We start from the raw sequence: 14,772 nt of genomic DNA, 5'->3' as shown, positions 1-14,772 counted from the left end.
TTGCTATAACTTCCTGTACCGTAACGAAATGATCGAGAAATACTAAATGTTCTCATATAGATTAATATAAATAGGTACTGTAACATTGTCTAATATTTATAAGAATTATATAAACTGAATTGCAAAGTTGAAATTATTTGTTTAAAGTATATTAGAATTTTAGTTCGAATTAAAATTAAAATCTGAATTATTTTCGATATACAAAAAAAAATTTCTTGTAAAAAAATTTTGAAAACAAAAATTAGAAACAAAAATTTTTTTGTCCAAAAGCAATTATTTTGTTGAAATAAGCAAAAAGTTCTTTGAATAATTTAAATCGGACGCTTAGATTTCGCAAAAACTGCAATTTTTTGCACATTTAGCACTGTATCTTCAAAATGGCTGGACGTGCCTTTGCTAAAAACTAATCACTAATCTTTCAAATCGGATACTCCGTTCTCTCAAAAACTTGATTTGTATTTTCTGCACTCTTTGCACCCTATCTCCGTTACGGCTAGACCTGCCATTGCCAAAAACTAATCAGCACATCGCCCTATCAATAGGAATCGAATGTTTTTCAAATCGGTTGATCCGTGCGCCTGAAAAAGTGTACGAAAAAATTCGGACATACAAAACACACACACACATCCATTCTTTTTGGGGTAAGCCAAAATGTTCAGAAACCTTCAAAACGTCGAGAAATGCAAAAAATTTCATTTTCGATTTTCGGCCTATTACTATTACTACCCTACGGGAAGTTAATAAATATAAAATAAAAAGTATCTTGATTACTGACTAATAATGTTTCTAACTTAATAAATATTTATATTTAATGGCTATAAGTAATAAAATCATAGCGCGGCATGATGCCGTTGTACGCCATTTGCTCATTCCCAAGACTGAAAACGCATGTTTTTCCCAAATTATCGATTCAGCACAATTATTGTAAGTGAATATTATTGTGAACTAAGTCTTATGCATTTAAAAACAAAAACTAGAATGAGTTTGCAAAAAAATATTTTAATTAATGTACCTTGGTCCGCAATGCACGCTTTATGGTCAGCCAAATTGCATATTCACAGCACACTTTTTATTTTGAGATGCACACTTTTTTCACATATATTCAGATTTAATAATTAATAAACACTTAAACTATGTCTAATATAAAAGATAAATTATACAGGCGACGAAATAAACTGTTTCCGATTACGCAATAAAATCTGCAGGCTGTAGGTATGCCCGCACGACGACCTACACCATCGACTTTGTATCGACTACTACTGACCACCTGAATCTATATGATTTTTCGATAAATATTTTAGTGTTGCCTGCTGATAAGTGTTGATGAGTAGTACAAAATTCCTTTAATATGTGCAAAATAACAGATGTCGCACTGTTGGACACGATGAACACAAGAAAGGTCGTATGACAATGCAGGATCACAACAAATTGGTTCAAATGTAAACATTGCACTTTTTGAATAGGATTCATTATGATGCAATGGATGGTAATAGTGAATTTTGTATAATGACCTTAGATGTTCTTGAGAATTTAATATTGGTAGCTGAAACTTTCAGGGATTATTTTTTTTAACAATTTGAAGCCTAGGAGAAAAGAAATTCGAAAACATCCATATTGAGGACCACCCTAATACATACATACATATATATATATATATATATATATATATATATACATCTGTTTACATAATCTACTATTCACATTCATAAACTACTTTAGCATATTCTCAAACAGAGCAAATATTAATCTTTAAAGTTACTGAAATAAATTAGTAAACCCGCCAGACTGTTCGTTCAACAAGGATATTCCCATAAAGCAGGCATAAAGTTTTTATGTACGAAACACATAAAAAGTGTGTTCTAGTTTAATAACATAACTTTGGAATAAAATTAGATATCGCTCGAAGATTGCACCCGTAACCATATATACTGTATATAATATACTCATATAAGAAGACTTATGATATGTAAACATTTATAAATATACGAGCACTTCGTCCATTATATATATACAAAATTTCTGAAAATATTGATATGGGAATAACATGAAAAATGTAGTAAAAGAAAACTTTGAGGTTTTGATATGAATAATAAATTAATTATGACGAAAATGTGTTCTAGCAATTAATAAATCATTTCCGATATTTATTTATATAAAAATATAATTTTATAATAAAATATTTATATTAATAATAGAATGTTAGTTTTTAACTACCTGTAGGGTAGTTATAATAATCGCAAAAAAATCAAAAATTAAAATTTTTATATATGCTTACGTTTGAAAGGTTTCTGAACATTTTGGCACGCCTTAGAAAAAACTGTGTATGTGTGTGCGTATAGTTTGTGTGTATGTATGTTTGGATACAATTTTTTGTCAACGGTTTCGAGAGCATGGATAAACCGTTAGAATAATTCAAAGAACAATCGATTCCTATTGATAAAGAGACGTGTTGATTAGTTTTTGGCAAATGCAGGTCTAGAAGTTTTAAAGATACGGGGCAAAAATGGCAATTTAGTTTTTGAGAAAACAAAGTGTCTGATTTTAATGATTCAAAATCATTTTGCTTGTAGTGGCAGAATAAAAGAATTAGTTAAATTTTCGTGGAGGAAGGCCCTGGGGTTTAAGAGATCCATAGATAATAAATAAAAAAATGACATTTTACGCTCAAAAGAATGACATTAGCAATATTTGAGAGATATTAATAATATGTACAATATTTGTTACCATTTCTATGGGTTCCGTAACAACATTTGTAATGTCTAAAATTCACTTATAATAGATCAAACAAATGTACTCGACAATTTCTACAGTATTATTTAGTCTGTCTGAATGGTCTAAAATTTTCAAAAGATTACAAAATTTTCAAGAAGGAATGTTTTCAAAACATCCAAAAGTTTCAAAAAAATCTTAAAAAATTAAACATTTTTAAAAAAAGTTTTTTTTTTTTTAAAATTACAAAAAATCTCAAAAAAACATTTTTTTCAGTTTTAAAAAGTTTTAAGGCTTTCAAAAGCATCTATTTACACTTACAATTAGAAACAAATTTATATGATGATTATTTCCAAGTAAAAAAGTATATCACCATCATTATTACTATTCGCATACGTTTTTATTAGGATTTTAACCCTTTCCACTCGGATGCCGCTTTGGCGGTAAAATTCATATAAACCTCGGAATTCGCAAGTAGAAAGGGTTAATATTTTAAAGTCTGCTTTTGTAATATTCTTTATACTAAATTAAAAATAGAATTATTATATAGACTGCGGACGTAGAAAACCAAAATTTCAGAAGTTGTGGGATTTAACAAATTTATTTTCTGTGGGTATAACAATGCCTAAGCACATTGTGAAAAAACCCTGGCCGTTCGCAAACATCTTTGTTCAATTCGCTTAAATTATTTCAGTTTTTGTGTTCATCTTTGAGAAATTCAGTCATAAATCGCATGAACGAACAGGTCAATCCTCATTTCTATGGAGCTCGCCGATTCATTCCTGAGACTGTTATTCCGAAAACTCGCGCTCGCTGATAAATGACACCATGTTCCATTCCATTGTCAAACGAAAAGAGACGATTGTACAATACAGAGCAATTTTTGTTATGTAGGGTCAAAAAAATATTAGTTCGTCTTTTGATTAATCTAATAAAGTTTCTATTTATTTCCGACAAGACCTGTTAAAGGCATTGTGTGCGACATTTCTAGTGGGTGCAAAATCGTGGTACACAATATGTTATTTATTTATAAGTAATACTACATGTGACAGTACGTGGCGTAATTGTAAAACCAGAGTTTTGAAACTATTTATCTGTTTTAACATGAAAATATAGATCATAAATTTTGGAGTGTAAATCGTCGTCCCGTATAAATATATCGTCACAATGAGAAGTCTCAAGCAAAAATCACCAATGGATAATATTCTAATCTAGCAAATTGTTTATGGGGAACAATTTCTATATTTTTTTTTAGAAAATCATCAAAATATGTTAGTTAATTTTTTTAATTTTTTATAGTATCATTTTATTTTATTATTTATTATTATTATCTATTATTATTATTATTAATTACTATTTGTATGTTGTTATCTTTATTTATTCTTTTTTAGTTTATATATTTTAGCATAGCAGCTCATAGAATGTAATTACTGTTTTGATAGCTGTATAATAATAAATGAAAAAAAAAACACTCATCATATTATTGCGATTTCCAATTGAATTTTATTAAATTAATTATGTTGCACAAGCATGTGCTTGTATGTCCTAAAATTGTAGTAATTATTCCAAATTATTTTAATGAATCGACAATGTTTGACTTATCACATCACAAATGCGACTTTTAACACGATTTTTGCCTACGATATTTTTTTAAACTTTGAGGAATTTTTTAAATTAAACTACTAGTTGTAAGACCATAATATTTCAGTATGTTCTAAAGGACCATGATATCTATCGCCATGAAAATTGGCAATTTTTTTTCAACAGTTAATTACAATAAAACTGCTTGGTAGATCTTCACCTAAAACTAATCAAAATCATTCCCAACCAATATCTTTGAAACAGTTCATAATTTTTTAAAACCAATTCAATTTAAAATCATTTGATCTCATTTTATTCAGAATGGCTTAAAACGTCGAGAAGACATAAAATTAGAGAATCGGAATTTTTGATAAAAACAAAATTCTCCTTCGGGATGTTAAAGAACTATTCTGAATTATGTTATTATAATAATAAATAATTTAATTAGACTGCAGGAATTACTTTTGAATAATAATTTTTTGACTCTGTATTCTATTTTCAATAGTGTTTTATACGAGTTTCAACTATATAAATAACAAACAATGTATTTATAAGTTATTGGGATACAATTTGCTTGAAATAAGATATCATCTTAATCTATTTTGTATCGAAGATCTTACTATATACCAATGCAATAAGTAAAATTTCTCAGGTACCATTAGTTTTTCAATAAAAATTGAAATGGAAGTTATATTTGAAGCTTGGAAAATCCATTAATAATCATTTTGTGTACGAACTTTCATTTTCGGACTGAGGGAAATGTTTGTACTCACTAAATTTAATATTGAGAAATCTTTGTTCTGCTGCCTGAATGAATTGAAACAATAATCATTATCGTACGTTGCTTGCTATTATTATTATTTTTTTTTAATTTAAACAGCAATCAGAACCTAATAGTTATATAAGCTGTTGTGCTGACTTTGACTTAATACTAGTCTGTTTGATAGATGGCAACCCAATCAGTTGTCACTTCTCTATATATTATTATTACAGTTTCTGTAATAGAGCGAGTATTTTTTTTATCGATGCAGCAATGCTGGGTAAGGGCTATTTTTACTTGGAAACATATTACTATCTATATTTCCAAGTGAAAATCGTTGTCACTGCTGCCTGACAACAGGCTGCTCGAAGTGGGTATCGAACCCGGAACCTCTAAAACAAGTCTCGTCGCTCTTAACCGCTTACCTGCGGGCCAGCCCTGCTTGCTAAATTTTTTTTTAATGAAATCGATTCATGTTGAATTTAAAATGAATGTGTGCATAAAATCAAATAAAGTCTATAAAAACTCCATAAAGAAACTGATATAAAATTTAAAGTATTCACAAATAAAACAATATCCCATTCGATATTTTTATCCGAGCACAAACGCAATACTAATTCTATTGATTCGAACATAAAACAAATGTAGCGAATACTCCGGCGCACGAAGTTCTCTCAGCAGCCTCTGACCTTTCATATCGTCCGAGGCATAGACCTATACTACCTGGACTGTGCTTTCAATAAAAAAAAGTTCCAAAATGTTTGAAATAGACCTCCATATGACAAGCAGATAATTTGTTACATTCTGTAAAGATCTAAATGCGGATATATATTGTCCAGATTGAGCTTCTAATACAATTTTTTAAACATAAACGCATGCACCAAACATCTCAAGTAGATTATATATATATATATATATATATATATATATATATATATATGTTTAATTTTGAGTTTAATATTCGGGCGTAACATCAATAAAAATAATATGAGAGTTTTTTTTAAAAATTTATTTATTTAAAATCCATACGTTTCGGCTAGCATCTTAGCCATCATTCAGTGGTAATCAAGTTAAAATTTTGTATCCTAATATAGCATATGAAACCATTATAAATCCATGGTATGAGTATGTGCACATTGATAAGATATATATTTTTTAACACAAACATCACAAATGGTAAAACACACTAATAATCATGATAACTTAACAAGTTGTCGAAACTATGTATTTACTCTTCGGAGTTTAGGATAGAAAGTTTACTATTTTCTATTCTATTTTCATTAAATTTGATTTAAATATACATTGTATGATCAGCTATCTACATAAGGACAAGTGGTTAGAGCTATGGACTTCGAGATGTGAAGTAGTAGTGACACCGGATTTAATTTGAAAACACACATAATATATTTTTTTAAGTGAAAATTGTAGTACTAGTGAGAAAAAATACAACTAGTGCATATATGCCATGAAATCCCATAAAAATCTACGTAGCTAAGAGAAATCACCAAAACAGCTTATAGGATTCTTAAGTCCGACCTCTGTTCGAAACATATATGAAAAAATGCGTGGTTATGGTAAATCTCAAAAAAAAAAAATTTCAGTTTCAAAAAGATTTGGAGCTTCTAAAAAGCATCTTTTACACTTGCAATTAGAAACAAATTTAGGATAATTATTTCCAAGTGAAAATGTATATCACTATCACTATTACTATTCGCATACGTTTTTATTAGGATTTTAACCTTTTCTACTCGGATGCCGCTTTGGCGGTAAAATTCATATACATCTCGGAATTTGCGAGTGGAAAGGATTAATATTTCAAAGTTTGTTTTTTTAATATTCTTCATACTAAATTAAAAATAGAATTATTATATAGACTGTGGACGTAGGAAACCAAAATTTCAGAAGTTGTGAGATTTAACAAATTTATTTTCTGTGGGTATAACAATGCCTAAGCACAAGTATGATCTCTGTTCGAAACATAAGCGTGCGACGCTTACACGCTTTGATAATTTGAAAAAAAAGTTCAAAATTTTAAATAAAAAATCTAAAAAATCCAAAGTATTAAAAAAAATCAAAATTATCAAAAATGTCAAACTTTAACAAAATTTGGAGAATTTAAAAAAAATCCCATATTTCAAAAATTCACAAAAATTTCAAGGCTTTTATAAAAAAATTAATTTACGATACGGGAAGTTCCAGCAATTTGCCATAATTCACGATACCCTGGCACCACTACACTTTTGTACTGCAGTTGGTTGAAAAAAAGAAATATTTGGAATAAATGCGCGTGGCTTTCAGGCTTAATTTCCACCTCGCCTTCAATATCCACGGTCCAGGTGCTACAGGACTTCGACCAAGTATTATGTTCGTATGCGATACACGCCTCACACATGTCCGAGAGATGGGAAAAGCGATTTGCCAGAGATAAGAATGTTCCGATGTTTTGAGATGAAGTCAGTCGTTCATAGTGCGTCCAGTCGAACACCTCATGCGGTTAAGATCAAGTCCGCCGTCGAACACCGCGGACGGGTCGTTAAATCGAGTGTTTTCGAATCAACCACACTTCATATTGCCATCATATATAATAAAATATATATAGGAATATAAACCCTATCTTAAGCTCGGAAAAACCCTTCCGACATAAACCAGAGAAACTATCGAATAAAACATTTTGAAACGTATCGTAATTCCTAAAAATCAAGTCCAGTATTTTCTTTTTTATAGATTATTTCAATTTTGAAACCTTTTATTGCATTATGCAGGATATGATACAACATATATAATTATGTTACATGGTTTTACCTACTCTAATGGTATTTTACATTTCTAATAATTGTTTCTATTTTTATAAATGAATACATTTAAAATGACAAATGTATGCAACAAAAAAGCAGCAAACAAAAAAATTACATATCTGTGTATAAATAAGGAGAAATGCAAGACAATACTTGATTGATACAGAACTCTATTTCAAAATATTTATTATAGATAATATTTAAATTTCAACATAAAAATTAATATGTATCAACAGTACTTAAAAATACAGAGTACAGATATATACGAGGTCTGTTCAAAAAGTTTTCGTAATTTTCGTTTTTTCAAAAAAATATTTATTTATTCGTCTACATTAATGTGGTCCCCTTCAAAGTAGTCCCCCCCAGATATAATACACTTATGCCAGCGTTTTTTCCAATTTTCGAAGCACCCTTGATATTCACTTTTTGATATATCCTTGAGCACTCTCGGCGATTTTCTTCAATCGAGGAAAACCGCCGTCCTTTCATGGGTCTCTTCAACTTTGGGAATAGGAAAAAGTCACACGGAGCCATATCTGGTGAATTTTTGCACTTTGCAACACTTTATTTCATTTTTTACGCAAAATTTAATACAAATTCTTTGACTTTTTCAATTCTTCCATTGTAAAAATCGCCGAGCTCAGAAAAACACGTCGAACCTTAGCGACTACCACAGACAAAGTAAACAGTGAATATAGCTGAAAATTTCATCATACCTTAGGGGCATGTATACCAACACAATAAAAAAAAAATTTTGACAATCAGACACTCCAGACCCGCGAAATTTAATTATTAGTAATTCCGGGTACTTTTTGAACAGACCATGTATGTTGTGATAAAACTACTAACTACTAATTAGTATGTCCTTACTACTAATCAAAGACCAAATTTGTTTCAGAACATTCTGCAATTTTTTCTAGCTATTTACACCTGTACAGAACATTATTGCATTTTTTCTAGCTATTTACACCCGTCCTGGAATGGACGACAAGTAAAACTAGGAAAAAAAACAAAGTATACAACATATTCTGATCACTGTCACATATTTTGAAAATTGACATATTTTAATGTAACATGAATAATTTCTTAATATGAAAAAAAAGAAAAAAAGTGTATTCTTAAACATTATATCAACACGCTTGCGGACGTGAATGCTATAGCATTCATTTTCTCAAAATTCATTTTACTATAATGTGGTTACTACTAACCAAAGGCCATCAATTCATTTATGAATATTTTTTGCTAGCAATTTTTTAAATATGTCCTGAAATCGACAACAAGAAAAACCGTACAGAAAAATCTAGATATACAAAATCTTTGACATTTTTGCCCTGTATCTTTGAAACGGCTGGACCTGCCTTTGCAAAAACTTATCATGACCTCTCCCCGTTAATATTAATCAAATGTTTTTCGAATCATTCAAATCAGTTAATTTGCACTCTCAAAATCGAGAACGAAAAATTGTTACATACATACATACTTAAACATACAATACACACACACAAACATAAATTTTTTCTAAGGTATGTCAGAATGTTCAGAATGTTTGAAACGTAAAATATACAAAAAAATTCATTTTCAAATTAATTAGGGAGTATTCTAGTGTAGAAATTAAAAAAAATGTTTTTTTTTTCATATTTTTAAGCTAAAAAAATTTACTTGAATTTTTTTAAGTCCTTCTTTATAGACTTCTCTCTAGCATATGCTAGCCTCATCCCCAAATTTCAATTTTTACTATTCTTTAAAAAAATTGAAACTCATAAAAGTTTTAATGCTAGATGAATGATCTTGTTACTTCATTCGTCATGTGTCAACTTTGAGACCCCCCCCCCACTTCAAATAATGCTATTTTTTAGAATCAATGTTTTTTGTTTTATTTTTTCTGTACTCTTGTAAACTGTTCTCGCAAAATAATTGTTATATTTAGGAATATAAAATTTTTTGTATTATCATTATATATTCAGCAAACATTCATATCACGCCAGCCAATTTTTTCGCATATAACGTCACCATGAGCGTCGTCAATATAGTTATCTTGGAAATATGCCATGTTTCACAAGTGAATGCTTGCACTAAACGGAAATATTTAATATAACAAAAATTATATCACGATCTTTTATTACGAAAATGAAATATACTTCGAATATTTTCACATCACACTGGTTTGAAAACGCAGCCTATGGATCTCTGATATTTATAAAAATGTTAAAGGAATAAAATGTTTGAGATCTAGAGATCATAATAGGCAAAATTTTAATGGAGATACAAGAAAGGTATATTATTTGAATTTTTTTGAATTTTTAGTGCTATTTTTTCATCTCTAAAATTCACTACTATACTATACTATAGAGTTACCGACTCAGTTTATGAAATTGAGTGCTTAGATTGTAACAGTTGTTATATAAGAGAAAGCTCCCAATTTACTAGCAAAATAATGAATCAAGATCTTTATAACTCAAAAAATCCTAAACAATGTAAAACAATGTTCTAGGAGCATATGGTTAAACACTGATCATTTTATATACAAAAAAGTTGATCTTACAGGAGTTTTAAATGATAAATTGGATTGCATTAGTTTGTTTTTACTCTTAGATTTTTCTTCTGATCCAGTACGTAAAATTTGACTTTTGTGTCTATTATATTGATAGTATTGTATTCTTGTATTAAATAATTGTAAAATTCTCTTAGCAGAATAATGAGATACATTTACTTTCAAAACGAATAAACTAAAATTTACATTTTATTTTGACGCGTGAGTTATTCTTACTATTATATATATATATATATATATATATATATATATATATTTATTTATTCTGTATTACTATGTAACAAAAAAAATCCTTCGGATGTTTCGACTTCCCTTGCATGAATATTGATGAATGCATAATAGTTCGTAACAAATAACTTTGGGGCATCAGTTTATCAGTTAATTAATAAATTATTATTTATGAATTCACGGTAAAAAATATATTATGCATCATATCAGAACCACGCAGCGAACGTAATAAAACATGCAAACAAGGAGAATCCAGCCAAAGTTCAACAAAAATAATGTAATTAAGTTTAGTTTTGAAATAGCTTTAAAAATTATATATTAAAATCCCGTAACGAATATAGAAAAATGAGTATGGAATAAACGTACATTAATTAAAACGTGTATCTATATAAACATAAAAATATTACATTACGTGACTGAATTGCTAATGCGGAATTTGATTTAAAACTTCAGCAAATGTTAACCACTATTCGTAATTCCATAAAGCGAAATATACGTAAACTTAATTAAAAAATTGTATTTTATCACGAACAAGAATCCCAATATCGGAGTTTCATCGAAAGTTGACCGAGCGAAAAATTTCTATATAGGGAGCATAATTGAAGCGAAGAAAAATGGACAGGCATTGCAATATCATATCGGCGGGTAGGTAACGAAAACTCACAAAAATAAATTTACATCTAAAAGAAATAAAATTAAATTATTGCTTAAAGCAAAGCGACCGAGCCGCGACTACGCTCGGAGACATTATAGAAAATTCGGCGGCGCAAACGGCAAATACAACGAATTTATCGATATTATTATGCGTGTATTGAATTGTAAAACGGGATATCGCAGACATAATATATATAACTGGGGCTTTCGATGTGGAACCAGCACTGATTTTTCTGGTTTAAGACTGATTTCTAACAAATTTTCCATACGGTTCTAATCAATTTTTAACTTCCCGTAGGGTAAGTTATAATAATCGCAAAAAATCGCAAATGGAAATTTGTATATATCTTCACGTTTTGAAGTTTTCTGAACATTTTGAAATACTTGAAAAATATATAAATGTATGTGTGTGTGCGTGTGCGCTTGTGCGGATACAAATTTTCGTCGACGATTTCGGGAACACGGATCAACCAATTTGAACAATTAAAAAAACATTCGATTTGTATTGATCAGAGATCACGTTGATTCGGTTTTCGCAAAGGCAGGTCTAGCCGTTTCGAAGACACGGAACACAAAGCGCCAAAAATGATAATTCAATTTTTGAGAAAACGGAGGGTCCGATTTGAATTATTCAAAAAACATTTGATTTGTACTGACAAAATAAAAAAGTGATAAAATTTTGGAAAGGCAGGTCTAGCGGTTTCGGAGATCGAGTAAAATTATTAAAAAATATGCCATTTGGCGGTCAAAAAAGATCACTACATATATGCATATCAAATTATCAGATATTTATATAATAAGTATAGTTTTTTTTCACATTTATCCGTTGGACTGCGACCCTTACGCGCTTCTATATCACATCTCTACGCGAATGCTTGGAAAAAAATTCATAATTTCCAAAATATTTCAAATTTTATATATTTTTAAAAAAGAAGTCAATTATTTTTCATACATTTTAAAATTCTCAAAAATTAAATTTTTTCAAAGTTTTTTAAAAAAAATTGAATATTTAAAAAAAAATGGTACAGGAAGTTCTAGCAATTTTCCTTAACGCACGATTCATACACCACTAGATTATATGTACATATTTTGAAAAGCAATCAGAATTACCAAAGCTATTCTGTTAATTGCTGTCAAATTACCTTTCTATAGTAACGGCGACTGGGTACGATTGTGCCACTTTTTTTTTGAAAAAATCTTTTCACTATACTCTAAGTATTTGGCTTGAAAATGTTTAAAATGAGGTAACTGCACTACGTTCTCTGAGCCACTATTATTGGCATTGTTGATAAAAACTGACACTGAAATGAAAAAGGCCAAAATGATATAGAATCAAAACAACGAAATTTAAAAAACTTGATTTTGTACAATTTGTTACACTGGGTTAAAAAATTAAAATGAATACGAGCTATGTAATAACCAATTCGCTCCTTCTCTTAATTTTCATACAGTATATTTGACACGTCGCAATGTTTTGTACGTATTTACATATTTGCGTGTGGCAGAAAGTTAGGAACTAATTATTGCAACAGTAACTGAACTTATTGCAGATGCATGACGAAAACATTTTACAACTCGAAGTTATTATAGTGTATGGCGGTATTACATATTCAAAGTATCGTTTTCAGAAAATCGTGAGTGAGCAAAACCCATGACAGCTCTCGCAGGAACAAATATAATGTTTCACAAGAAAATGGTGTGTGAAAACTACTTACTATATGTCTTATGGAACAACGGATATGCATGACGTTTCAAAACACTTTATTCGATTAGTTTTCTACATTTCATCAATAGTAACACGGAAATGGCAAAATCATAGTTATAAATATTGGAATATTGTTTACATTATTCCTGTTTAAAATTAATAGAAGGTTTCAAAAATACAATGGTGATATATAATAGTAGACAGATAATTAGGACCAAAAATTCATCAAATTCTGATATTATAAGGATGATATTGTCATGTCATTTGTGCTAAATGACTTATTAAATTTTATTGTAATTGTAATATATTATTAAAAACGTGCCACCATCTAACAATACAAATAAAAACTTCATAATATTGCAATTATCACATAACAATTTTTACTACTCGCGGTTTTGTGAATATTTTGAATTAAATTTTTTATTTAAACTAGTTTCACAGACTACATATCAGAACACATGGTCGAATGACGAGCATACATATTTAAACATTGAACCATATATCTGTACAATGTACGGGCATGAAAGTCTATACTTCAAAAAAATGGCATAGCTTTGTTTATTTCCGATTACTCTGTAAATGTAGGCCATATGCTACGATCAATCCTTCTGGATTAAAAAATTGTTATTATAGTTGGCAAGAATCGATGATTTTTAAAATCCACTACTTAATATTTGCTACATCAGACCAATAGAGAAAATCGTAGTTTTTGCTATCACTACATTCATCGAAGAACTTTTTCGATAATTTAATTATGAATGTTTTTTACGTAGGGTTGAAGATATTGATATTAAAAATTATTGGATGTACAGTGCATAATAACTGAGTTTCGTATAATTTTTAATATCATAGATATTTGTTTAGTAGAGCAGGCTGGGTACGGTTGGGCCAAGGTACGGTGCTATACTGATTTTGATATAGGGCCCAAAGGTAGAAAAGTGTAGTATGTTAGATCGATCCAATGTTGCATTGAGTCAGCTCCCTACATGATAGATCACTTTGTTTATTATTTTGCAGTAAGTTGAATATTAGTAGTTAATTACCAGCAATTAGTTTTTGCGTAGATAATTTAGCTCAGTCATAATAATGATTTTTAACCTTTTTTAATCGCAAAAAAATCGAAAATGAAATTTTTTGCATTTCTCGACGTTTCAAAGGTTTCTGAATATTTTGGCATACCTTAGAAAAAATGGATGTATGTGTGTGTGTGTGCGTGTGTGTGTGTATGTGTGTGTATGTATGTGCGGATACAAATTTTCGTCGACGATTTCGGGAACACCGATCAACCGGTTTGAGTAATTCAAAAAACATTCGATTCGTATTGATAAGGAGACGTGCTGATTAGTTTTTGGCGAAGGCAGGTCTAGTCGTTCCGAAGATACGGGGCAAAAAGTGCCAAAAACGGTAACTCAGTTTTTATGAGAACGGAGCGTCCGATTTTAATAATTCAAAAAACATTTTACTTGTATTGACAAGGTGAAGAACCCATCAAATTTTCATAAAGGCAGGTCTAGCGGTTTCGGAGATCTATTGGAAAAAGTAAAAAAAAATGACATTTAGCGGTCAAAAATGATCATTAGACATATGCACATCATATCATCAGATATTTTATAGAGATTTTAACAATAAGTATAAATTTGGTTTACATTCCTATGGGTTCCGTACCAATGTTTACGCGTTAGACGGCGACGCGGCGCTTACACAAATAAAGAAAAATTTAACTTAAATAAAACAAAAAACGCAAGAGTAAAGGAAAAGGAAGTTCAATACAACTGAGGATTCAACTGCA

The 14,772-nt window shown here is 29.7% G+C and overlaps 1 protein-coding gene across 1 annotated transcript in view; it reads right to left on the bottom strand.

Annotated features, from left to right (window-relative positions):
* The window catches only part of LOC113378616, a 284,628-nt gene extending 283,391 nt beyond the window's left edge, over positions 1 to 1,237 (bottom strand). The window contains exon 1 of the mRNA XM_026619163.1: positions 1,013 to 1,237. The gene's annotated coding sequence lies outside the window, so the exon portion shown is untranslated. The remainder of the gene's footprint in view (positions 1 to 1,012) is intronic.
* Positions 1,238 to 14,772: the final 13,535 nt, after the last annotated feature.

The sequence above is a fragment of the Ctenocephalides felis genome, unplaced genomic scaffold (assembly GCF_003426905.1).
Source record: "Ctenocephalides felis isolate EL2017-DRISC unplaced genomic scaffold, ASM342690v1 CF-g0.4_SCAFFOLD_01886, whole genome shotgun sequence".
NCBI classification, from domain to species: domain Eukaryota; kingdom Metazoa; phylum Arthropoda; class Insecta; order Siphonaptera; family Pulicidae; genus Ctenocephalides; species Ctenocephalides felis.
Note: the sequence above shows the minus strand (reverse complement) of the source record. Positions and strands in the feature narration are given on the sequence as shown.